Raw genomic sequence first — 9059 nt, 5'->3', positions numbered from 1 at the left:
TTCCTGCCTTGTGGCCAATGATTCCAGGTAGGCTCTGGACCCACCGCAACCCTGAACTGGATAAGCGGTTACAGATAATGAATAAATGAATGAATTAATAATTTACAGTCATAAGAATGCTGCAGTCCACCGGTGGCGCTGTTTCACTTAATATGCAACAACTCTGCTATGTGCCTAAATAAGGGCTACAGAAACAGCACCTTTAGCATTAGACAAGCATAAACCATTGCTGTTTTAAATATTTTGGATCTTAGAGTTAGGTTTATATTTTTCATTAGTGCAACAACTTACAACATGTCCATTAAGTATGCCTAAAATAACTTTAACTGTAGCAGGGTAAAACCTTGGAATTTTTGGTACATAGCAGGGCGGGCCTTTCAGTAATCAGAACTAATACATTTTATTGTGAAACACAAGAGGGGAAAAATCTCAAGCATTAATGGGAGTAAGGGGAGAAGTGATCAGAAAAAAAGGTGTCCAGGGTACGTTTACATGTGGCGCAGTGTTGATGAACAGGAGGAAACCGTAAGACATTTTCTATCAGAAGCAGAGAAAATGGTGTCAAATCCTTTGCAGTGGAAAAAGAGTATTTTACATTGCACCTCACATATTAGCCAAGGCCCTAATATTTATTATTCCATGTCTGGACTCACCAGTTAGAACACCTATATTCCCTGTAAAAAAGCCCGGCCGGGATGAGTGGAGGTTTGTTCAGGATTTACAGGCAGTAAATGCTGCAGTTCAAGCTCAAGCACCCGACGTCCCAAACCCCCACACTATTTTGTCCCAAATACCTAGAGACCACACACACTTCACAGTAGTAGATTTAGCAAATGCAATTTTTTAGTGTACCGATACACCTAGATATGCCTGGGGCATGGCTCGCGACTTTGGGTACACGTGGAAGCAGCGTAATTTTCTGACAAGCTCAGGCACAAAAATAAATCATCACAAACTAATAAATGATCTACTTTCTGCTTTAATACTACCATCTCAGATTGCAGTTGTTAAATGTGCGGCAAACACCTCAGCAGATGATTTTGTCAGCAAAGGAAATGCTTTTGCAGACCATGTAGTTAAACACACAGCTTGCAGTACCCTGGTCGCCCCCATTCAATTTTTTGTGACCGACCAAAAGAAACCAACCCTGCAGGATATTCAGTTCACTGCCTCCGGAACAGAACGAGCTCAATGGTCTAAATTGGGGTGTACTAAGCCAAATGACATGTATGGGCCCACACTACTACGAACAGACCATGTCTCCCAAAAACATACAGGAAAGGGCCTGTCGCAACAACCTGTAGGTCACCCCCCAGTGACAGAGCCATTCCAACATTGGCAGATTGATTTTGTGGAGCTGACACCAGCAGGGAAGGGAAGTGGTTTCTCCTGGTCTGTGTATGCATGTTCAGTAAATGGGTTGAAGCTTTTCCCACAGGTACTCAGGATGGCGAAGCTATAACTACAGCATTCCTCAGGGAAATAAAGGTGAGACCTGCCACAGCGCGTCTCAAGTGATAATGGCACTTCATTTGTACATAATTAGTCTAACATATTGCCTAGGAATAGATATGAGAAAACATTGCAGCTACCACCCCGCTAGTGATGGGGTGGTAGAAAGGGTAAATGGAACCATTAAAAGTGGTCTTGCAAAAAAAAAAAAAAGACCACAGAAAAGAACTGGTCTCAGTGACTTTGAGATAGTGTTTGTCAGGCCTCCCAACATGGGGTTAGGCCTGCCTCCACTTGATAATCAGTTGCTTGACCACTCTTTTACAACGTATTGCGTCTCGTTGCATGAGACGCTTCTGTCTGTGTCTCAGCAGGTGGATCAGCCCTTCCACGATCATAAACTAGGTGACTGGGTGATAATCAGGGACCTCCGCAGACGAAGGTGGAACCAACCCAAGTGGACTGGACCCCACCAGGTGCTCCTAGTGATCCACACGACCGTGAAAGTGGAAGGACAAGGGACTTGGGTACACCACACTCACTGCAAAAAAAGGCTCCAACCTCACCTGAAGAAACAACTTAAAAATAATGATAATGATGGTCAAACTCCAAAGGGCTAGTGATGATGACAGCAGGACTGGGCTGTCTGCTGGCCATCATAGGGACATTTGTGTGATAAAAATAATCTGTAAATATGATTGATTAGAATCAAAGGGGGGAATGTGATGGAAATGATTCATAATAAATTAAAGCCATTGTTAATTTCATCTATATCAGCAAAAGCCATATATGCTTCTGTGACTAACGTTGTTTTCCCTTCTTGAACACTCTGTGAAGACAGCAGGCTTATGTGTGTATGTGTGTCAGATAACGGTGTGCACGCACATCTTGACCTTCAGTTCCCTTCCTCTCCGTACTGAGTTGAGATAACTGAAAGAAACTGAGAAACCGTTCCAGAGGAGAAGGAGATTAGAAGGGTCTATGCATTGCATTTCCTTACTCCAATAAATTTGTTACTCACTTTGATACCGACTCAGAGACTCAGTTTTTAATTTCTGTCACAATTTTCCACCACACTAGCAAAATATTACAATATTACATATTACAGTTAAAAACTTTCTATCTTATTTATTTTTTATAAACTCTGACTTTAAAATATATTTGCAAACAATGATCTGTATTAATACTAATTATGTAAAGCTGCTTTGTGACAACGTCAGTTGTAAAAGTAGTGTCACAGTCACACAGCTCCAGGGACCTGGAGGTTGTTTGTTCAGGTCCCACTTGGGGTGACTGTCTGTGAGGAGTTTGGTGTTTTCCAAATGATTCAATGATTCCGGCTAGGCTCCGGACCCACCCCATATTTTTTTTTTTACCAATTTTTTATTTACTCTCTGTTCTCTTTATTTATGTATTTATTTAATCTATTATAATTCTGCTTAGACATGTATATTTTGGGGGGACTGGCACCCCCTCAGGGGGGGTTTTCATCCCTGGTGCCCAATGGTTCCGGGTAGGCTCCAGACCCACCATGACCCTGAACTGGATAAGTGGTTACAGACAATGAATGAATGAATGAATGAATGTTTATTTTGACTGATAGTTTGTTATTGACTTATTAGTTGTCTTTTTGCTTTTGCCTTCACAATTTCTTACTGTCCATATAGCATCAATAAAAAACAAACAAACAAACAAAACAAACCCTCTCTCTCCATACAGGAGGAAGGGAATCCTTTCCCTTGTTCTAATTTTGATTGGCTGTGTCAAAAGTCTTTTGAGACTAGAACTTCCCTGAGGAAGTGACTTTAAAAAAAACTAAATAAAATAAAATTATGACATCTGACAAAACAAAGATTTTAGGAATGAATGGCCAAAATATGTTACTCCCCTGAACCATGCTTTTGGAATCATGAACAACCAATATTCTTAATACAGTCTTCTGACACGTGTTCTCATATGAGCATAGTCATTTCAAGATAGCCTAGAGCAAGTTAATTACAGAAAAATTAATTAAGAAGTAATATAAACATTATATGTTAACACAAGGTAATATTATTCAGACAAAACCATGTTTTACACAATTCTTTACCAAATGACACAAATACCTGCAGATAACAGATAGCTGCTATTTTACATTAGGACAAACCCAAAATACCTGCCTTTATCCATCACTTATAGACACATTTATCCTCTTTCACTGTCACACATACTCACATACCCTCAACCCCCACCGCCCCCCAAACACACACATGTAAATTGATAATAGTATTGTTAATAAGTTCTCCTAATCCCTACCTAATGAGTCCAAATGATCAAATCAAATCAAATTTATTTAGCGCTTTTCACAACAAAAAGTCGTCACAAAGCAGCTTTACAGAGATCCGGGTCCAAGCCTCCTATGAGCAAGCCAGGGGCAACAGTGGCAAGGAAAAACTCCCTCAGCACACAAGGAAGAAACCAAGACTCATACGGGGAACCCATCCTCCTCGGGTCGACACCGGAGACACAACAGAGAACAGAACAGAAGTAAAAGTGAAAAGGTGACAGATGAATGGGTTATAGTAATGTGAATGTAGTATAATAGTGATGTATGAGTCTGTGGAAGGAGAAGGTGATCAGTGATTCTGTGTGAGTTAAAAGTAGGCGCAGAGTTAATTTGAGATAAAACAGCATGGCCAAGCATGATAGTGTAGATGAGACAAGGTCAGGATCTTGTACAGGATACACAGGGGCTGGATCAGGGCAACACCTGGAGAGCAGCAGGACATCTCAAACCATGAGAGAGACAGGAGAAAGAAAAACAGACAAAGGGAACAAATAAAAATACAGAGGTTAGTAGGGTCATGGTAAAGAATGGGCAAAATTGTCCTGCGAAAAAAGCTTCCACGTGTCAGGCAAGAGAGCCCAGCGACAGGCAGCGTGTTGGCGGTTACTAGAAAGCTAACTAAAAAAGCTGTAGCTATGGTAGTACGACAGGGTTAATACAGAACAGTGATAATATGAAAACCAGCTCGAAAACACTAATAGAGAAGGAGTAACCTGAAAGTGAGTGATTAACCAAAAGCTTGTTTGAAAAGGTAGGTTTTTAATCTAGATTTAAAGATTGAGAGTGTGTCTGAGCCACGAACAGTAACCGGAAGGCTATTCCAGTGTTGAGGAGCTTTGTCAGAAAAGGCTCTTCCTCCTGCAGTGTTTTTCTTAAAGCGAGGAACAAAGAGTAGATGGGCATCCTGTGAACAAAGTGTACGTGACAGACGATAAGGTATGAGAAGTTCAGTAAGATACTGCGGGCCTAAACCATTTAGAGATTTATAAGCTAAGAGGAGTATTTTATAGTCAATGTGAAATTTTACAGGTAGCCAGTGTAAGGACGAGAGAACTGGGGTGATATGGTCGAATTTTCTAGCTCTACTGAGCACCCTGGCTGCTGCATTTTGAACTAACTGAAGCTTGAGTAATGCTTTGCACGAGCTGCCTGCCAGGAGCGCATTGCAGTAGTCTACACGTTAAGTTATAAAAGCATGCACTTGCATCATCCAGTCTTTAATTTCAGTTAGACATTCTGTTATTTTACGTAGACAAGCAACATCATTAGGTTTGGCTGATATATACAGTTGTGTGTCATCAGCGTAACATGCTTACGGATTAGTCTACCCAGTGGCAGCATATAGAATGTGAACAATACAGGGCCAAGCACTGATGCTTGTGGAACACCATATTTAACTAAAGTCTGATTAGAGGATTTTTTATTCAGATAAACAAATTGATAACCGTCAGATAAATAGGATCTGAATCAAGAGAGGGCAGATCCTTTTATTCCTACCAGATTTTCCAGCCCATCAAGAAGCATCACATGATCTATGGTATCAAATGCTGCACTAAGGTCATGCAGCACCAGAATAGAGATATAGCCCTTATCATGTGAAAGGAGTAAGTCATTAGTTACTCTTGTTAGAGCTGTTGGTGCTGTGATTTGGTCTAAATCCAGACTGAAAAATGTCATGAATGTCATTGTTTTGTAGGTAAGAGCACAACTGCTGTGACATGACATTTTCTAAAATCTTAGCAATAAAAGGGAAGTTTGATATTGGCCTGTAGTTTACGAGCACAAGAAGGTCAAGATTGGGTTTTTTAATAATTGGTTCGATTACTGCTAGTTTCAGAGGTTTTGGTACATATCCAATGTTGAGGGATGAGTTTATTATTGTGAGCAATGGTCTAATGACTAAGTAAAATTTGTTTAAATAATTGTGTTGGTACAGGATCCAGTAAGCATGAAGTTGATTTAGATGAGCTAATTAAACTAAGCAAGTCACTTTCATCGACAGAATGGAAGTAGTCTAAGTGCACCTCAGAGCTGGCTGGGGGTTCATCAACAAAAGCCGATGTGACTTTGGACTGATTTTGGATTTTGAGGCGAATGCAATCAGTTTTATCATTAAAAAACCTCATAAAGTCATTACTACAGAAATCAGAGGGGACAATGGGGTTGATTTCCTTTTTGTTGCCAATTAGATTTGATACAGTGCTAAAAAGGAATCTAGGGCTGTCTTTGTTGTTTTCTGTAAGAGAAGAGATGTACTGTGATTTGGCTTTAGATAAGGCATGTTTGTAGTCGGTGAGGCTGTGCTACCATGCAATTCGGAAACATTCTAGTTTTGTGTGTCTCCATTTACATTCATGGTTACGAGCAGCCAGTTTTAAGGCACGCGTACTGTCACTGTACCATGGAGCAAGCCTTTTCTCTCTAAATTGTTTGGTATTGACTGGTGCAATACTATCTAGGTTTGTACACAAAGTTTGTAGGTTGTTTGTAATGAGCTCAAGGTCAGTTGGGTGAGTTGGAAAATAAATGGTGGTAAGGTCTGGAAGGTTATTGATAAAATCACTAACTGTTGAGTGCGCGTTCTAATATAGCGTGGCTGTGGACAGATATCAAAGTTATTTCATATATGATTAGATGGTGATCAGAGATGGTCTCATGTAGCGAGAGATTGGATAGATTCTTTATCTCAATGCGCCGTGTTAGCACTAGGTCCAATGTGTGTTTGTATTGATAAGTGGGCCCAGTAACGTTCTGAGTGAACTCTAACTAATTGATTCAAATGCAATTTTAAGTGGATAATGATCCTTCTCAAAGTGAATATTGAAATCACCAACAATTAAGGCCTTTTCTGAAACGATAACTACACTTGAGAGAAAATCAGCAAATTCACAAAGAAATTCTGTATAAGGGCCAGGAGGACGATAGATTGTGATGAGCATAAAAGAGTGCCTCCTTTTTGATGCAGTACCTTTAAGAGTAAGTACTTCAAAGGATTTAGTGTCATAACCAGATTTTTGTGTTGTGTCAATGGTAGGGTCATAAATTGTGGCTACACCACCACCACGACCAGATGTTCATGGGCAACTGTAATAGCTGAAGCCAGGGGGAGTGGACTAATTTAGGGCAATGTATTCATTGGGTTTAGCCCATGTTTGGCAGAGACATAATGCATAGAGTTTGTAATCAGTAATAATATCACAGACAGTGAGTGCTTTAGATGTTAGAGATTGTATATTTAAAAGCCCTAATTTAATGCTGGAAGTGCTGAAATATTGCATTCGCTGCAGTGCCTTGGTGTTAATTCTAATTAGGCTGTTAAAACTGATTTTTGGGCGTCTGTGATAACAAGCTTTGCGGGGAACAGACACAGTCTCAATGCTGAAAAATGTATTAGTGTTAATCAGAGTGGGTGATATGGACATGCTACTCCAGGAGGATGGTCAGGAGGAACATTAGGAATTTTAATATTACTCGCTATCCATTCCACCTACTTGACTGATGTGACTGGCAATGACTAGTCAGTTCTGGCGCAGAACCACCTCAATGTTCTCAGAGAGAACTACGGATCCTAGACAGCTCGGATAAAGCCCATCCCAACGATACAGGGCCGGACGCTCACAAAAGCACTCCAGGTTGTCGATGTAGTCCACGCCGACAGTGCCGCACCAATCCAGGAGCCAGGAGTGGAGCTCAAAGAGCCTGCTAAACGCCTCACATCCTCGACGGTAGGTGGGCAGGGGGGCAGAGACGATGACCCTAGCATCCGTCTTCTTCCGAGCAGTATCCAGAAGCAAACGGCAGTGCTTCTTCAGGACCTCGCTGCGGCAGGCGGAGATGTCGTTCGTTCCCACGTGGAGAACGACGGTGCCGAAGTCCTCGCGCTGCCGAAGTCCTCAAAAATTACTCAAATAATAATATTATCTCAAATAATAAGAACACCATCCTATTTAGTCTTCGGTGCTGGAGCAAGTGCAGGTGAAGGCCAGGAGCTGAGCACCTCAAACCGGTTGGCAGAAGTGAAGATTGGCTGCGGTGGAGGGGGGGACGGCCTCGACTTCCCACGCCCACGCTGGCACTCCCATCCCGGTGCAGGCGTGTAGATAGGTACCCCCGCGAACCGCCGCGGCAGAGGAGCCGGAGAGGCAATGGCCACGTAGGAGGCGTTGCGGGCTGCCTCGAGTCTCATCTTCTCCCGCTGGAGCTCCGTCTGCTTCTCCAGGAGACGCTGAATCCGGCGACCCAGCTGCTCGAGCTCCACGCCAGAAAGGGCTCGTTCCTTGGCCTGCGCCATGAAAGAGAAAAAATAAACAATGAGAAATAATATGTACGTAAAAATGAAGTTAAGAAGCACAGTGGATTAGGAACGATGAAGACAGCACACTAGGATAAGCAATGCCAAAAAAATGTAATAGAGATTGTAAATAAACGTCTAAAGGACTAAAACAGTGACAAACAGCAAACAATTTCAAATCGAGCACGCAAGCAGTCAGCCGGAAGTGACGTACCTGTGACGTACGAATGCTATACTCAACCTGATCCAGTCACTAATAATCGTACAATCAGATTACATAAAGACAAGATATAACTGCAGTGTTAATTCATATTTGAGCATATTTCAACAGCAGATACCGCCTTAGACTCATTTTAAAAACATGTGCAGCTGGAGACGTTTGTAGGTCAATATCAAGGTCATTCCATACATTTACAAACTATACTGAGACTAGTACATTTAAGTTTCTGTATTTTTCCCATAATATTGTGCTTTATCCTGATAAATGTGTGATGGAAAAGAAATTAAGGATTTTGTCACAAAGTCTGTCATTCAGCACTGACAACAAGATATATGGTACAAGCATTTGTCACAGATCACGGGGCGGACTGACAGAGGCGGACGCACTTGCTAGAACACGGAGAGTTTTAATATAACAACAGATATAACAAAACAAAGACAAGCTATAACGAAAACAAAAAGACGGGGATTATAAACAACTTGAGACAGGGAAGGAAGGAAACAACACGACATGACTGGGAAACGAAACGACTAGACTAGGAGAGGGAAAGAGACACCACGACAGGACACGGAACATAGTAGAAACACGACTTGACTATGAAACTAACAATACAAAGTGAAGTGAAATGAACGACCAACAGGACGTGAAACAAGAGGGTTTAAATACTGACACAAACGAGACACACCTGGACAGATAACAAGGAGGACGGGTTAACACATGACACGGACTAGGAGGCGGAACAAAGGCGGAGACTCGAACATAAACATAGC

The sequence above is a fragment of the Hoplias malabaricus genome, chromosome X2 (genome assembly GCF_029633855.1).
Source record: "Hoplias malabaricus isolate fHopMal1 chromosome X2, fHopMal1.hap1, whole genome shotgun sequence".
Lineage (NCBI taxonomy): Eukaryota > Metazoa > Chordata > Actinopteri > Characiformes > Erythrinidae > Hoplias > Hoplias malabaricus.
The sequence above is the reverse complement of the archived record's forward strand: the minus strand, read 5'-3'. Positions refer to the sequence as shown.